Here is an 18,473-nt window from a genome sequence, read left to right as displayed (position 1 = left end):
ATACATATACATATATATTATTATTATTTTATTTTTTTGTTAATTAATTTATGATTTATTAATGTATTAATTAATTAATTTTACAAACATTTAAAACCCAACTCCGGCAATTGTATTGTATACATTCGTTAAAAAATAAAATAAAAAACCAAAAACCATCATATTGTTTCCTTTAAAAAGATTCCGCTCTCTCCCATCTACCTCCAAATCTACAGGGGGGCCCCGACAAAACTCATCCAGATATTGAGCCGTCTTTGAGCAATCTGTTTTGACACCTTTCCGAACTCTGTAAATAGAAAAAGTTCTGCCTCCCCGTTCCGCTTCCAGTTCAGTGGCAATGACAGCTGCATTTCGGAGGCCATTGGGGATGGAAGGAGCAATGAAACGGATGTGTCACATGGAGAATGATTGACATCCCGGGTAAGTTCTTTTCCTCTCAAAGCTTTGACATGTCAGGAGCTGTCAAGGGTGAGCGGGCTGCCAACGCGCCGGGCAAATTCCACTTGATGTCCTCTTCTGTGCCGTCTTTTTAGTTAGTCCTGGGCAAAACAACCTGTCAGCTCTGCTTAGGAAGTCTGGGAGACACCTGAGGCCAAGTTCAGAGATACAATTTGAGGTTTGAAGGCTGCCGTCCCCTCTGTGGTTGGATCTTCTCGATCCAGGTGGCTGTACGATTCACCTCGCCTGCACTGACACTGCACGCTTTGGAGCTGCTAAACTTCTCATTGGGCTTGTTAAGTAAAAAGTTTTCCACTGTATCTGTCTGAGCCAGAAATTGTAGTACTTCATGGGTCAACCAGTGCCAGATTATCCACAAGACAACCTAGGCTAGAGCAGGGATGGGGGGGGGGGGGGGGGTTGAAGTGATACCATAGCTTGCTACCTTGACTAAGAACCCAATCTGCCTTATGTATCTGTCTGAGCCAAAGATGTTAGTACTTCATGGGTCAACCATGGATTATCTACAAGGCAACCTGGGCCACAGCAGGGATGGGGGGAGTGATACCAAAGCTGCTATCTTGACTAAGAACCCAATCTGCCTTATGTATCTGTCTGAGCCAAAGATGTTAGTACTTCATGGGTCAACCATGGATTATCTACAAGGCAACCTGGGCCACAGCAGGGATGGGGGGAGTGATACCAAAGCTGCTATCTTGACTAGGATCCCATTCTGCCGTATGTGTCTGTCTGAGCCACAAATGTTAGTACTTCATGGGTCAACCATGGATTATCCACAAGGAAACCTAGGCCACAGCAGGGATGGGGGGAGTGATACCAAAGCTGCTATCTTGACTATGATTCCATTCTGCCTTATGTATCTGTCTGAGCAACAAATGTTAGTACTTCATGGGTCGACCATGGATTTTCCACAAGGCAACCTAGGCCAGAGCAGGGGTGGGGGTGGGGGGAGTGATACAAAAGCTGCTACCTTGACTAGGATCCCATTCTGCCTTATGTATCTGTCTGAGCCACAAATGTTAGTACTTCATGGGTCAACCATGGATTATCCACAAGGCAACCTGGGCAAGAGCATCCCTGGGGTACTTTTCTGCCGATAAGGAAACTGCATAGATGTAGAAATTCACTCCTATCAAAAGTGATATTTATGTCATGAGGAGAGTCAATTTGTCCCTGGCCTCTCACGGCTTTTGGGACAGTATGAAGGTCTTCATGGTGTAGCTCCTGACTTTGTTCCTGGTCATCTCCATAGTGGTCACTCCCACTCCTTATATTTTAATCTCCATAACAAATATCTCCAACATAGGAATCCAACAGGAAGCGAGTCCCCAAGAGTAGAAGATGAAGGTGACTTAACTCTGCAACTCCTCCCAGTAGCTAAAATATCACCAGTTGGAGGACAGATCCTTTAAAAAGCAACAACAGGTAATAGGGAAACTTGATTTGTTCATACAATCCAGGAATAAAGTAGGAGCACATCAGAAGGTCCACCTTGTGTATCTGTAAAGAACCCATGAGTGATATTTTAGTGATATCTGGAGCCCGGTGAGATTGCTATCCAGGAACATGAAGTATGAGAACATCAGAAGGTCCACCTTGTTTATCTGTAAAGAACCCGTCCACCGATAAGTTATATCTTAGTTATAGCTGAACCCTGGCATGATGACTGAACGCTTGGAATTTGGGTACTCCAACACTGAAATCTCCCTCCCAGGACAGGATCAAAAAGTATGAGAACATCAGAATATACCTTGTATACAGTATCTGTAAAGAGCCCGTCCACCCATCAGAGATATCTTAGTCATAGCTGAAGCCCGGTGGGATTACTATCCAGGAACATGAAGCATGGGAACATCAGAAGGTCTACCTTGTGTATATGTAAGGAGCCCACCCATCCGTGATATCTTAGTTATAGCTGAAGCCCAGTGGGATTGAAATGCTATCCAGAAACATGAAGCATGAGAACATCAGAAGGTCCACCTTGTTTATCTGTAAAGAGCCCGTCCACCCATAAGTGATATCTTAGTTATAGCTGAAGCCTGGAGGGATTGCTGAACACCTGGAATTTTGGATACTCCAACAGTGAAATGTCCCTGGAACAGGCTCTGTTGCTGTCTACCTGTGCGTTTCAGGTTGTCCCCTTTGTGCATGTGGGCTCCTCCCATCACATTGTCTATAATATAAAATAGATAAAGAACCATCATGTGCTGTGCAACCTCCCTCATTGAGAACCCCTTAGGGGACACCCCTCGTGTCTGGGAACACCAGGTCTGATTTTTACATGCTCATGTTCAGGGCCGGCCAGATGTTGAGGACTCTGGCCTCCATTAGAGTTTGAGTGTTACATGTTGTGCCCCTTTAAGGAAGAAAACAGAATCAACATGGTGGATGAGTACTAAAGCTTTTCAAAAACCACCAATTTAATGAACAAAAATGGTTCCATGGCACATAAATAGAATATTATCCTCAGATAACAAACACAGTTAAAAAAAATATCTCCTTCTGCCCAAAAAAAAAAAGTGCTGACTCGAAGAGTCTCCAGATTACGGCTGAGATGGGGATAATGGCATCCTTAAAATCAGCCGCCGCAGAAGCACACTTCTTAACGCACGTCGCTGTTGACACCAAGCCTTTCAAAACACGGAATTGCCGATTAATCACCGGGAGACATGTAGTCACAGCTGCCGACTTCTTCTTGTCTAAACCAAACTAGAAACAGCTTAAGCACCTTTTCTCATTACCATAACAAACAGTCGAGGGCCAAACGCGGGCGAAAAACATCAGTCGCCGCTGGGGGCGGGGCCTCCAGCCTCCCCCTGCTCTGCCATCTTGTAGGCCTGGAAAGTTTATGCTGTTCGGCCGGCTCTCCGGATTCCTGGAAATCTCCACATTCTGTGGCTTCTCCTAATAAAGTCTTGTGTGTCATCCCTTTCCTAGTGCAAGCCATGCTCCCGGGACCAAGGGAACTTCAATGAAACAAAAAAAAACTGTCCGAGACATCAGCTACCTTCTGCGAAAATAGATACAGGCTTTTTTTTTTCGACCTGACTAATTATGCAACTATGTAACCATATAACATCATTTGCACTGTGTAAGTATGTAACCATATAAAACATATATATTATGTAACTATGTAGGCATATAAAAACATATGTACTCTGTAAGTGTGTAACCATATAAAAACATATATATTATGTAACTATGTAACCATATAAAATCATATGCACTGTGTAAGTGTGTAACCATATAAAACATATATATTATGTAACCATGTCAAAGAAACAAAAACAAACTACATCCTAAACGGGGGGATTTTGCCCACAAAACTTCCCAAATCTTCTTTCCAAACGTTGTGTTGAGGTAGAACAATCCTTTCCAGGCCAGTTAGATACATTGCAGGAATGTATCACAAATTCTTAACTGCTTTTGTCCTGTTGATCAGGGTTGGGCAACTCCGGCTCTCCAGCTATGCTTTAACTAGAAATCCCAACATGCCTGTACCTCTGGGAGTCATGCCTGTAGCTGTCAGTCTTACAATGCCTTATGGGACTGGGGGGGCCCACAACAGCAGAGTTGTCCACCCCTGCTGTCGATGGTTGAGATAGGCTACACCAGTTTCTTATGCCAATTACTTACTAGATCGGTGACATAAAACATTGTAGCCCCATAACACCAAGGATTAGGGATGAGCCTCAAGGTTTGGGTCGACCATGAGCTTGACCCAAACCCAAGCTATTTGTAGTTCTGCAAAAGGCTGAACAGAACCTCCACCTGTGTCTTAGAAAGCCACACAGAGTCATTGGTTTGAAGGACGCTAGTGATGGGTGGCACAGCCTCATTGGTTGCTAAGACACAGGCAGACCACAGTGTCAATGGTTATTATGGTATGCCCGCATGCATCTTTACAACCAATTACACTGGGAGGTCCCACTGCTGGTGTCCTAGAGACTAATGATGCTGTGCCGGTTAGAACAGCATCGATGCCTGCTAGGACACAAGTTGGGTTGGGTTTGGTTCACTTGAGCGTTCGCCAAACCCTTTTTTTCTGACATGCCATTGACCTACAGATGGCCTTCTGACATGCCTCAGCGAACACCCAAGCAAACCGAACCCAGGCACATTAGACCCACCACTGCCAATGAAGATCACTCACTGCAGTAAACCTAAGGGCATTGAAGGGGATGCCTGTCATTCTGGCTCATGCTCAGTGTAGACTTTCATGACATGCAGTCAGGGCCTAAGTCCATGGGCTTTTGTTCATGGCAGATAGGACTTGTGCCAACATATGGAATGCAAAACCCGTCTTAAGCATGTCAAAGGCATGTCAGTTTGAGGTAAACTGCAGGTCAATGGCATGTCGGAAGGAGGCCAACTGCAGAGCAAAGGCATGTCAGAAGGCCATCTGTAGGTCAATGGCATGTCAGAAGGAGGCCAACTACAGAGCAAAGGCATGTCAGAAGGCCAACTGTAGGTCAATGGCATGTCAGAAGGCCAACTGTAGGTCAATGGCATGTCAGAAGGAGGCCAACTGTAGGTCAATGGCATGTCAGAAGGAGGCCAACTGCAGAGCAAAGGCATGTCAGAAGGCCAACTGCAGAGCAAAGGCATGTAAGAAGGCCAACTGTAGGTCAATGGCATGTCAGAAGGAGGTCAACTGACGGTCAAATGCACCTCTCAATGAATTCTGAATGATCTCAGAAGCCTCCCAAACTGATGTCAAAACATCAACACAAGCTCAAAGCCAGTTGACACTGGCCCCAAGTCATCTACAAGTTTAGGGAGATGAGAATTCTAATAAATCCTGTGGGCCCGAAAAACCATTGATGGTACATCACAAATTTAGCACATGGAACACTGAACAAAGATGGCTCCATCCTTCTGGAGAGAAAAAGAGATGAAGGCGTAGTCATCGGGAGTACCAGGGGTGTCCTGAGGCCGGGTGTCAACCAGAGCGGGTACCGGGTGACAACCCTCTGTGATGTCATTGCGCGACATCATCACACACGTGCGCGATGACATCACGAGTATGTGCAGCCATCTTAGTGATGGGTGCTGGCAGAGAGAGGAGGAGTCGTTCAATAAGGTATGCCTCCAGACTACTCTCTCGTGCAAATGTCGAACTCTCTGTCCATGACCGAGTGCCCGACTTTTCAGAATAGGTGACACCAAAATGACTGTTAGTCATTTTGGTGTCACCCCTCCAATGGGGTCACCCAGGTTTTTGGGAGTAATGTGATCTCTGTGAGAGGTAGTAAATACCTGGTAGGGTTACACCGACACATTACTCAGCATGAAAATATATATCTGATGGTAGGACGTCGTCCAGCCAGGAAATGAGGCGGCTCTATCTGACTTGCTGCAGTTTCTAATGTACATTCTGAGAAGCTCCCAGTGTGCCGTGAAATCAGAGGAAGCCCATTTCAGTCCAGGAGAGGAGCCGGTAGAACTGTGCAGGACTGAAGGGAAGGACGGAGTTCAGATTTAAGCAGTAAAACAAGACCAGGTAGGATAGATGACACCCATGCCAGCAGAGCGTTCCATGGACACTTAATGCCTAACCCTTCTGGGGAGCAGCAGGGGCCAGTGTGTGCGACCTCATAAGAGGCCAACCGTAGATCGGCACAAGGGACCCAGAACGGGTGATGGTGTCCAGATGTTCGTACTCTTTGGGACATTCCTGGAGATCCACTTTGATGGCAGAAGAAAAAGACAAAACAGGAAGAAGGAGAACACAAAACAGACACGATGTATTTAGGCGAAATATCCTGCAATATCGCCCTTGATTCGTGTTCTCCGCGTCGCCTGCACCACAGTGCCCCATTCATGCTCTGTTCTTCAGCTGAGTACGAGGTCATTATTTAATCTCCAGCTGAGCGTAATATTGTCACCACGTGTGTTGTGACACCAGATCACAAGCGTTTGCGTCGTTTGCTGCCCTTGATCTCGCAGCAGAGACATGTGTTAGCTGGGCTAAGACAAGACACCCCAGTGGAGAAGGGAAGCTCAGTCATTCCTGGCAAACAAATGTCTATTGTGTCCCTGACACATGTTGTGCTGCAAAAGGGATGTCAACCTTCTAGTGGGCTACTGGAATACAGGGGACAACCCTCAATGGTTCCTGAACATTTGTATTGCTCATTCCAATTTAATTTCCTTTTCCTAATGGCACCCCCATGCACTACTACAATGCACCTCCAATGCACCTGCTTTGCAGCACACAACACAAGGCACATATCACATGTTGTGTTGTGTTGTGCTGCATTGGATAAAAGTCGATAAAATGGTCAGGTGGGAGGAGCTCCAGGTGGGGTCCTAATTTAGCTGGCCGCCTGACTTGCCTTGCGGTAGTGCCGGGCCTGATCCCTCCATATATACTCTTCCTTCCTATACTGTCCTTGAGATACAGTTATATCCCTCCATACAGCCTTCCATCCTATGTACAGTCCTTGAGATACAGTTACATCCCTCCATACACCCTTCCATCCTATGTACAGTCCTTGAGATACAGTTATATCCCTCCATACACCCTTCCATCCTATGTACAGTCCTTGAGATACAGATATATCCCTCCATACAGCCTTCCATCCTATCTACAGTCCTTGAGATACAGTTATATCCCTCCATACACCCTTCCATCCTATGTACAGTCCTTGAGATACAGTTATGTCCCTCCATACAGCCTTCCATTCTAAGTACAGTCCTTGAGATACAGTTATATTCCACCATACACCCTTCCATCCTATGCACAGTCCTTGAGATACAAAGTTATATCCCTCCATACACCCTTCCATCCTATCTACAGTCCTTGAGATACAGTTATATCCCTCCATACACCCTTGCATCCTATGTACAGTCCTTGAGATACAAAGTTATATCCCTCCATACACCCTTCCTTCCTAAGTACAGTCCTTGAGATACAGTTATATCCAACCATACACCCTTCCATCCTATCTACAGACCTTGAAATACAGTTATATGCCTCCATACAGCCTTACATCCTAGGTAGAGTCCTTGAGATACAGTTATGTCCCTCCATTCAGCTTCACATCCTAAGTACAGTCCTTGAGATACAGTTATATCCCTCCATACAGCCTTACATCCTAGGTAGAGTCCTTGAGATACAGTTATGTCCCTCCATTCAGCCCTTGAGATACAGTTATATCCCTCCATACACCCTTCCATCCTATGTACAGTCCTTGAGATACAGTTATATCGCTCCATACACCCTTTCATCCTATGTACAGTCCTTGAGATACAAAGTTACATCCCTCCTTCCCCCTTTCATCTTATGCACCTATATGTATCTATATGTATTTATATATAAGGCACTGTCATTGGAGCAGAGGATGCAGAAGTCATAATCGTGACCATGACTGTGCTCCTCAGCTAGAAGAATCGCAGGTGATGAGACCCAGAGCAGACTTCCCCATCTCCAAGCTCTAAAACCCGGCTCCTGATTGCAGCCAGAGTTGTCAGAGATTATGAAAATTCGTCCTAACGAGGGCAGCTCACTGCGACATCTGGCTAGGCCAGGATTCCCACGCCTCCCGCAGAGGTCGACTCTTGCGGCTTGGTGTACCAGAGAGGATACAGCCGGATGTGTAAGGTGACCTGAATTTGTGACACTTCACACGGTGATTACTATGGTGGGAAGGGACATCTGGTACTGGCTAAAGAGACACAAACGTTTGAATGGGAGGCAGGAATGAGGCACATAGGATCCGAGTGCCAGGTAATAAGGGTACTGGGTCCTATGTGTCTGTTCTCAGAGGAGGCCACATGTCTGTAGATGGCAACTTTCAACCCAGGCCTGACAATTTCCACAACGTGATGCTACAGATGATGTACAAGACACAGAAATGCTGATGGAATGGGTTTAAAAATATTCCCAGGACTCACACATCGAGTGAAGGTGACAGGAAGTCATCCAATTATATTTCACAAATAGAGAATAAAGTCATGTTTCTTGAACTATAGAGAGTCTACTGACTCCTCTCAACATCCCCTGCCCACAGTCTCCCTACGGTTCATTTGCTAAATTTAGACACTGATGTCCAGAAGTGGCTGAAAGAGGGAAGCAAAATGAAAAAAGAAGGTCACCGTTTGTAAATTCTGAGACTTGGTATTTCCCCCCTCTAAACTATCATCCATCCGTCATCCACCCTGAGGAACCTATACTGCTGGATGGTGTTGGAGCTTACCCCGTTGTATGACATAAGCCCCCCCCCCCCCCCCCCCCCCCCCCCCTCCCCTCCCCATGTTCTGCTGGCATGGAGTCCTTGTAACTTCTAACTAAGAATTATTTCTGGGGAGTCTGCTTTTTCTACCAGTCCTACCATTGTGAACGCCTGAGCCCTGAAGAAAGGAGAGACTCTTTTAAATCCCCACAATGTGTTGGTTCTGTTATAAACTAATATTAAAAGAATTGGGACTGTTGGACCTTTTTGTTTGGCTCTCTCTATAGACTTTGTGACAGTGTTCTGCAGTGGCAAATGGCCACTTAGACCCGAGCACTGTCACATGGGGGAGGACACATGCTCCCCCATACCTGGATTCCCCTCTTTATTAGAGCAACAGAGCAGGAAGAGAGCATGGATAGGTTACTATGGGGTCACATGGGGAGGACACATGCTCCCCCATGCCTGGATTCCCCTCTTCATTAGAGCAACAGAGCAGGAAGAGAGCATGGATAGGTTACTATGGGGTCACATGGGGAGGACACATGCTCCCCCATACATGTATTCCCCTCTTCATTAGAGCAACAGAGCAGGAAGAGAGCATTGATAGGTTACTATGGGGTCACATGGGGGAGGACACATGCTCCCCCATACCTGAATTCCCCTCTTCATTAGAGCAACAGAGCAGGAAGAGAGCATTGATAGGTTACTATGGGGTCACATGGGGGAGGACACATGCTCCCCCATACCTGAATTCCCCTCTTCATTAGAGCAACAGAGCAGGAAGAGAGCATAGATAGGTTACTATACTTTTCTTGGGGGTGTTCTTAACCCAAAATGTAGGATTCTCCCATACTTTTCGTACTAGTGGCAGTGGGCACCATGACAAATAAAGGTGGTGAATCTCCCCATAGGGGACAAAGACCTGACACTTTAACACTCCATCTACAACAAAACATTAAGTTCTAGCTTTGAAGACATTTTAAGTCACTGAACGGTTCCTGACAATGCCACCTCTGCGGTCCAGTTCCCAAGTCTGTACATCTGATGCCGCCATCTTGAGGCGTTCCTAATCATCCAGCTGGGCTTGCCATTAGAGAGAATGAAAAATAAGGAAGGGGAAGACCTAAAAGTGGGCGGGAACACCCAGAAATCTCAGGAAAAAAGTCAGGAGTCTTCCACAGCAGGAGAGCACCCACCCCTGCCCGATTTCCAACTTGCTTTATATTTGGAAGAAGGTAGTAGAAAGAAAGGGGACACGTCCATTGGACCAGGAGGAAAGAGACTCTAAGGGAGACAGGAACAAAGCCACCCACCTATAAGAGTAAATATCACTTCAGGGTGGACTTGTCTTTCGATATAAAAAAAAAGAAAGCTTTCTCGGAAAGCTAGTGATGATACATTTCCGCAGGTTAGAGCGGCGCGGAGAGCCGGCCTCTACAGGGAAATAAATCTTTCAGAGAAGTGTAATCACTCTAATAAGTTAGTTAAAGCGATCTAGGTCTCCTCTTTGTTGGGACCAGGGGTAGGTGAAGAGGGGGGGGGGCCCAGCCCTGCGAGGACGTGGCGGCCCTGACATATAACATGTCACATTGAATCTGGCCTCCTTCTTGGGGACGAGCTCGCTGCCCCGCGCTGTGGGGCATGTTTGCAATTCATGTTGCTCAGCTGTTCTGCCTATTACGTCCGCGTGAATGGCCGATCTCCTGGCCCTGGGGGGCTTCGCCTGTAGCTGTGCAGCTCGGGCCTTCAGGCAGATGTCTAAGCGAATTGTACGTCTCGTAGCAAATCGCCTCGGACAGAGAAATCGGATTTTCCACTGCTGCAAAGCCATTATGAGAGAGCATTTCAGTGTGAGAGGCGCGCTCGCTGCTCAGGCATTACGTGTAAAGGCCAGTGAAGCACGGCGAGGGAAAGAATAACTCTCCGAGAGGCCGGGGTAATAGAGAGAGGCGACATTGATATATCCCAACCCTCTCAAGCTGGAAAAGCACAATGTACCGACATAAAAACACACGATCATATGTAACTAAATAAATACATAAATAACAATATAAAGTCCCCGAATGAATGCTGTGATTACTACAGATATCTGATGTTGTTTATGTTGCTTCTGTTGTTGTTACTGTTATCCCTTCTCCTCCCCTATACACTATATGGCCCACAGTTTGTGGACACCCAACCATAGCACCTATGGAATGGCCAAAAGTATGAGGAACCCCATCAAATGATTGAGTTCAGGTGTTTCCAGTGAAGAGTTCCGCTAATACGACAGCATACAAAGACATTGTAGACAATGATGGGCTTACAACCAAATGGTAAGGGTGTGCCGAAAGGTCCGTTTCTGTTCCACCATGACTGTCCCCTGTGTACAAAGCCACCTCCATAAAGACATGGTTTGGCTAGTTTGGTGAAGGCCCTTTTCTGTTCCACAATGACTGTCCCCTGTGTACAAAGTCAGCTCCATAAAGAACTAGTTTGACCAGTTTGGTGAAGGTCCTCTTCTGTTCCACCATAACTGTCCCCTTTGTACAAAGCCAGCTCCATAAAGAAATGGTTTAACCAGTTTGGTGTGGGGGAACTTGAGTGGCCTGCACAGAACCCTGACCTCAACCCTAGTGAACACCTTTAGGATGATTTGGAAGGCCAATGGCGAGCCAGGTGTTATTATACAACATCAATAGCTGACCTCACAAATGGGCACAAATTCCAATTAACACCCTCCAAAATCTTTTGGAAAGCACTCCCATGCAGTTGTAGGGAACAACTACATATTAATGGCCATGGTGGGGGGACAACTACATATTAATGGCCATGGTGGGGGGACAGCTACATATTAATGGCCATGGTGGAGAGACAACTACACATTAATGGTCATGGTGGGGAACAACTACATATTAATGGCCATGGTGGAGAGACAACTACACATTAATGGTCATGGTGGGGGACAACTAGACATTAATGGTCATGGTGGGGGACAACTACATATTAATGGCCATGGTGGAGAGACAACTACACATTAATGGTCATGGTGGGGGACAACTAGACATTAATGGTCATGGTGGGGGACAACTACATATTAATGGCCATGGTGGGGGGACAACTACACATTAATGGCCATGGTGGAGAGACAACTACATATTAATGGTCATGGTGGAGAGACAACTACACATTAATGGTCTTGGTGGAGAGACAACTACACATTAATGGTCATGGTGGGGGACAACAAGACATTAATGGTCATGGTGGGGGACAACTACATATTAATGGCCATGGTGGGGGGACAACTACACATTAATGGCCATGGTGGAGAGACAACTACATATTAATGGCCATGGTGGAGAGACAACTACACATTAATGGCCATGGTGGGGGGACAACTACATATTAAAGGCCATGGTGGAGAGACAACTACACATGAATGGTCATGGTGGGGGACTACTACATATTAATGGCCATGGTGGAGAGACAACTACACATTAATGGTCATGGTGGGGGACAACTACATATTAATGGCCATGGTGGGGGGACAGCTACATATTAATGGCCATGGTGGAGAGACAACTACATATTAATGGTCATGGTGGAGAGACAACTACATATTAATGGTCATGGTGGAGAGACAACTACACATTAATGGTCATGTTGGGGGGACAGCTACATATTAATGGTCATGGTGGAGAGACAACTACACATTAATGGCCATGGTGGGGGGACAGCTACATATTAATGGTCATGGTGGGGGGACAGCTACATATTAATGGCCATGGTGGGTGGACAGCTACATATTAATGGCCATGGTGGAGAGACAACTACACATTAATGGCTATTGTGTCTGAATGGTATTTTCAATAAGCTCATACAGATATGATGGTCATGAGTACAGAAACGTTTGGCCATACAGTGTATATCTATTATGCCCTCCTTCCATTCGTGCCGATCACTAAAGTAGCAGTGAAAATGATAGTAGTAGCACAGGTAGTAATAGTGGCAGTTGTAGTACTATAGGTAACAGTAGTAGTGGTAGTTATAATCGTAATAAGATTGGTAGTAGCCGTGCTGGTGATGGCAAACAATAACAGTAGTGTCAATAGTAGGAGTGAGAGGTACGGATGATACTGATAGTAGAAACATTACTAATAGATGTAGCAATTCTTGTAGTAGTAGTGATGGTGATATTTGCATAATGTGCATTAGAAGCTGCAGCAAGTCATATAGAGCCCGCCTCATTTCCTGGCTGGAGGACCTTTCAGTCCAGTAGAGGAACCTGTACAACTGTGCAAGACTGAAGGGAAGGCCGGAGTTCTGCTTTAGAAACATCAGAGGTTCGCAACAGATTCATAAAAGTGAAATAAAACAAAAGATGATTAAAAGAGAAAATAAAATAAACCGCTGGTGAGTTAATGGAGTGGAAATGAAGCGTTCAAGTAGCAGATAATGATTCTCTGGGAGTTTATCTTGGCTCAAACTTTGAATTATTAAAGTCTCAGGAACACGATCTGCTGTAGTCGGAGTCTCTGAGTATTATATATGAGGGTATTATATATGAGGGTATTATATATGATGGTATTATATATGAGGATATTATATATGGGGGTATTATATATGAGGGTATTATATATGAGGGTATTAGATATGAAGGTACTATATATGGGGGTATTATATATGAGGGTATTATATATGAAGGTATTATATATGGGGGTATTATATATGGGGGTATTATATATGAGGGTATTATATATGAGGGTTGTATATATGAGGGTATTATATATGAGGGTTTTATACTGTATATGAGGGTATTATATATGAGGATATTATATATGAGGGTATTATACAGTATAAGAGGGTTTTATCTATGAGGGTATTATATATAAGGGTTTTATCTATGAGGGTATTATATATTAGCGCCCTTCTCCAGAGCTATGACGGTCTATTGGTGACAATAGGTGACCTCATTTCCACTCTGAAGCATCTGCTGAGAGGTCGGCGTTCTTTGTACTCTTCCTGGATAATAAGAGCGCTGAGAGCTGGCACATTATTGGGCACTTTCTGACCACATTGTAACAATTGTCAGGAAAGATTGTCTCATTTCCTGTTTGTTCTTAGGGTTAGGGTTCGGGTTAGGGTTCGGGTTAGGGTTTGGGTTGGGGTTAGGGTTAGGGTTCGGGTTCGGGTTAGGGTTTGGGTTGGGGTTAGGGTTCGGGTTAGCCAGAGAGAACAGCAAGGACCAGAGAACAGGGCAAGGTCAGGATACACCAGGCGGGATATTTACATATCATAGAAAGCCAGATTTTACCAGGAGATTGCCGGGTGGTCTCAGAAGAATGCAAAGCACTCCTGCACTGTAACACACTAGTTTAACCAAAGGACAATGCAAGAGCTCACCCAGAGCAGGCACACAGCTAGAGCAAGCAATTGCCTGAAACAAGCGCACACCTAGAGCAAGCACGCACATAGAGCAAGTGCACAGCTAGAGCAAGAGCACACCTAGAATAAGTACACACATAGAGCAAGAGCACACCTAGAATATGCACACGCATAGAGCAAGTGGTCACCTAGAATAAGCACACGCATAGAGCAAGTGGTCACCTAGAATAAGCACACGCATAGAGCAAGTGGTCACCTAGAATAAGCACACGCATAGAGCAAGTGGTCACCTAGAATAAGCACACGCATAGAGTAAGCATACACCTAGAACAATTGCAGGTCTAGAGAAAAGCATACACCTAGAACAAGCACGCACCTAGAGCAAGAGCACACCTAGAACAAACACACACTAAAAGCAAGCACACACCAAGAACAAGCACATGCCTAGAGCAACGCCACATCTAGAGCAAGCATACACCTAGAGCAATGCCACATCTAGAGCAAGCAATCACCTAGAGTAAGCACACACCAAGAACAAGCACACACCCAGAGCAAGCACACACCTAGAGCAAGAGCACCCCTAGAACAAGCACACACCTAAGGCAAGCATACACCAAGAACAAGCAGACACATAGAGCAAGCATACACATAGATCAAGCACACACATAGAGCAAACATACACCTAGAACAAGCACACCTAGAGCAAATGCACATGTAGAGTTAGAGCAAGCATAACCATAAAGAAAGCATACACCTGGACTAGGCATACACCTAGTCCTAGAGCATGCAAACATCTAGAGCAAGCACACACCTAGAGCAACAGCACATCTATAGCAAGCACACACACACACCTACAGCAGCAGAACATCTAGCGCAAGCACACACCTAGAACAAGCACACACCTAGAACAAGCACACACCTAGAACAAGCACACACCTAGAACAAGCATACACCTAGAACAAGCACATACAGCAGCAGCACATCTAGAGAAACCATATACCTAAAGTAAGCACACAGCTAAAGCAAGCGTGCACCTACAACAAGCACACAACTATAGTAAGCATACACCTAGAGCAATTGCACACCTACAGTCAGAGCAAGTATACAACTGCAGCAAGTCTATACCTAGAGTAAGCTCACACCTAGAGTAAGCTCACACCTAGAGTAAGCTCACACCTAGAGTAAGCTCACACATATAGCAAGTGTTCACAGACACAGAGAAGGGAAGAACGCCACCAAGGGAGCCTCTGATAGGTTGAATGACCGGCAGCTGTACATGGGAGGGGCGTGTGCAAGCACACACCTAGAACAAGCACACACCTAGAACAAGCACACACCTAGAACAAGCACACACCTAGAACAAGCACACACCTAGAACAAGCATACACCTAGAACAAGCACATACAGCAGCAGCACATCTAGAGAAACCATATACCTAAAGTAAGCACACAGCTAAAGCAAGCGTGCACCTACAACAAGCACACAACTATAGTAAGCATACACCTAGAGCAATTGCACACCTACAGTCAGAGCAAGTATACAACTGCAGCAAGTCTATACCTAGAGTAAGCTCACACCTAGAGTAAGCTCACACCTAGAGTAAGCTCACACCTAGAGTAAGCTCACACATATAGCAAGTGTTCACAGACACAGAGAAGGGAAGAACGCCACCAAGGGAGCCTCTGATAGGTTGAATGACCGGCAGCTGTACATGGGAGGGGCGTGGAGACGATTGTCTTCATATCATTTCCATAAGTCCGTATAGAACTGAGTACATGAAGATGTCTATCACAGGTCCAGTATGTAACCCAAACAGCACATCAGTCGGAGGAGAGGGGGGTGCAGATGTGAAGGAGGGGGATGTGCATCCAGCTAATTAACAGATTCACATGAATACATTGTACCGAGGAGCTCAAAACTTTCCAGACGCTGAATAAATTGTCTATTTCGGAATCCGACTTGCCGCACGAAATCTCGTTAGTGGTATAAAAAAAAAAAATCACAAATGTTTTGATCATTTATTTTTGTTCCAAAAACAGAAGATAAAGAAAAAAAGCCAGAGATCCTTCAGAACAAAGGAGCGCGTTCGCCATCTAAACCTGGAATACAGCACTAGGCGCAGTTTGTAACAATTGGCGCACTGGGCGCGGTTCGACATAATCGCCGCTCTGGACCCGCCACATATTGGCTAGATCATTTTCAAAAAGTCAGAGATGAGACAAGGTCCTTTAGCACCCAGGGCAAAAAGGCCAAAGTACCCCCTTCCCCATTGGGTGTGAACTAGCAGCATAGGTTGTAGGTTCTGCCCTCTTTGCACCCTACTCCTGCTATAGTGCCCAAGGCAGCTGCCTCTTCAGCCTACCCGTCGGCCCGGCCCTGGCTCCTGGTCCCCCTCTGTGGATGGCATTTTCTATGTATTCCTATGGAGCAGCCTGGCATGTGGGTACCATATAGTGATATATGTAGAATGCATGGAGCGGAGGAGCAGAAAGATCAGCTCCTATCACAACACTGGCTAACCTTTTATTATGGGTGCGTTGTGTTGACATACATTGTGCGTGATGCAACACGCTGGTATGGTGTGAACAGAACACATAGAGAACAATTGCGCCTGTGTTGATCAATACATATTATTGCAGCTAGTGTGAATGAGTCCTCAGTGCGGACACTTCTGCAGCTGTCCAGAATTAAAGGATCTGCATCTAGACCGGTGTTCCCCTTTAAGCCCTTGGAAGCTAAGCGGCCCTTGCAGTGGGAAAGGCACACCTGGGCCCAGCAGCGTGGTCGGGGCCTCAGCGGGGTGTCCCGCGATCTTTGCCGTCAGATGACATATGGCCGCTTGTTGTACGGAGAAAGGAAATCAGTCAAAGGGGTGGGGAAGGTTCGGAATTAATTCCTGCCAATGATTTTCACTTTCATTAGGCAGGATTAGGAGTCAGTCTGGGCATTTACGTGCCGAATAATCATTAGCTTGTCTCCTGCTTCCGACAACCCGCCTGCCTGCCTGTTAAAGGGGGACTCTGGAGGAAATCCATGACCATTGTAAAGCACTACGCAACCAACTGTTGGTGCTATATAAATCCTGAATAATAATAATAATCTGACAGGGTTATTCACGAATAGGTGAAGAGTTTGGAGGAGGCCGGAGAAGTGAACAATCTAGGGGAACATCGCTGAACTGGACAGTGAGCTGAATTGGAGAATTTTTCCAGCTCAGCGATGTTCCCCTAAATCAGTGGTGGCGAACCTTGGCACTCCAGCTGTGCCAAAACTACAAATCCCAACATGCATCTGCCTCTGGGAGTTATGTCTGTGGCTGTCAGAGCCTTGCAGTGCCTCATGGGACTTGTAGTTCCAAAACAGCTAGAGTGCCAAGATTCGCCATCACTGCCCTAGATTGTTCCCTTCTCCTGCCTCCTCCAAACTCTTCACCCCTTTTGTAAATAACCCTGTAAGTTTTCACATCCAGACTTTCATGTCACACAGGACAGCTGGCTCCCTGACCTCACTTTTCTCTACCCATGTTAAGGAAGTAAGAGTGTGGCCAGGGGCCGGCAGATGTCCATAGGGGGCTGATTGATGAGGCTGAAGGATGGATCTAGTAATCTCATTTTATTCAGAATTCCACCTTGCGGATATTCAAGAGGTAACGGATACAATGAGCTGCAACAATGTATCAAAAGAAGAGGATATTATTATTATTAAAGGAGAACTAGGGCTTTTCCAGTGACAGGATCGAGAGTTGAGCGAACGCCGGTATGTGTTCGCTCACCTCCCGATCTACTGAGCCGACCTGTGACAGTCTCATTGTCACAGCTCGGCTAGAACTATGAGGTGAGTGAAAAGCACTCGCCTCATAGTTCTCCTTTAATATTATTATTCAGGATGTATATAGCACCAAAATGCATGAACGATCAATTTATTAATCTCACTTTATTAGAAATGTCTCCTTGCGGATATTCAAGAGATAATGGATACACCGACCTGCTACTACGTATCAAAAGAACAGGATACATATGAACGATCAATCTATTATCCTCACTTTACTAGAAATTCCTCCTTGCGGCTATCCATGAGATAACTGATACAATGAGCTGCTACAATGTATCAGAAGCAGAGGATATTATTATTATAATACAAGATGTATATAGCGCCAACATGTATGAACAATCAATCTATTATCCTCACTTTACTAGAAATTCCTCCTTGCAGCTACTCAAGAGGTAACAGATACAATGAGCTGCTACAATGTATCAAAAGAAGTTATTGCTATTGTTATTATTATTATTATTCTTCAGGATTTGTATAGCGCTAACATCTATGAACGATCAGTCTATTAATCTCACTTTAACTGAAATTTGACATTTGTCCTTGCAGATATTCAAGAGATAACAAATACAATGAGCTGCAACAATGTATCAAAAGAAGAAGATATTATTATTATTATTATTATTATTATTATTCAAGATG

The sequence above is a fragment of the Nanorana parkeri genome, unplaced genomic scaffold (assembly GCF_000935625.1).
Source record: "Nanorana parkeri isolate BGI_ZX_2015 unplaced genomic scaffold, ASM93562v1 scaffold474, whole genome shotgun sequence".
NCBI classification, from domain to species: Eukaryota; Metazoa; Chordata; class Amphibia; order Anura; family Dicroglossidae; genus Nanorana; species Nanorana parkeri.
The sequence above is the reverse complement of the archived record's forward strand: the minus strand, read 5'-3'. Positions refer to the sequence as shown.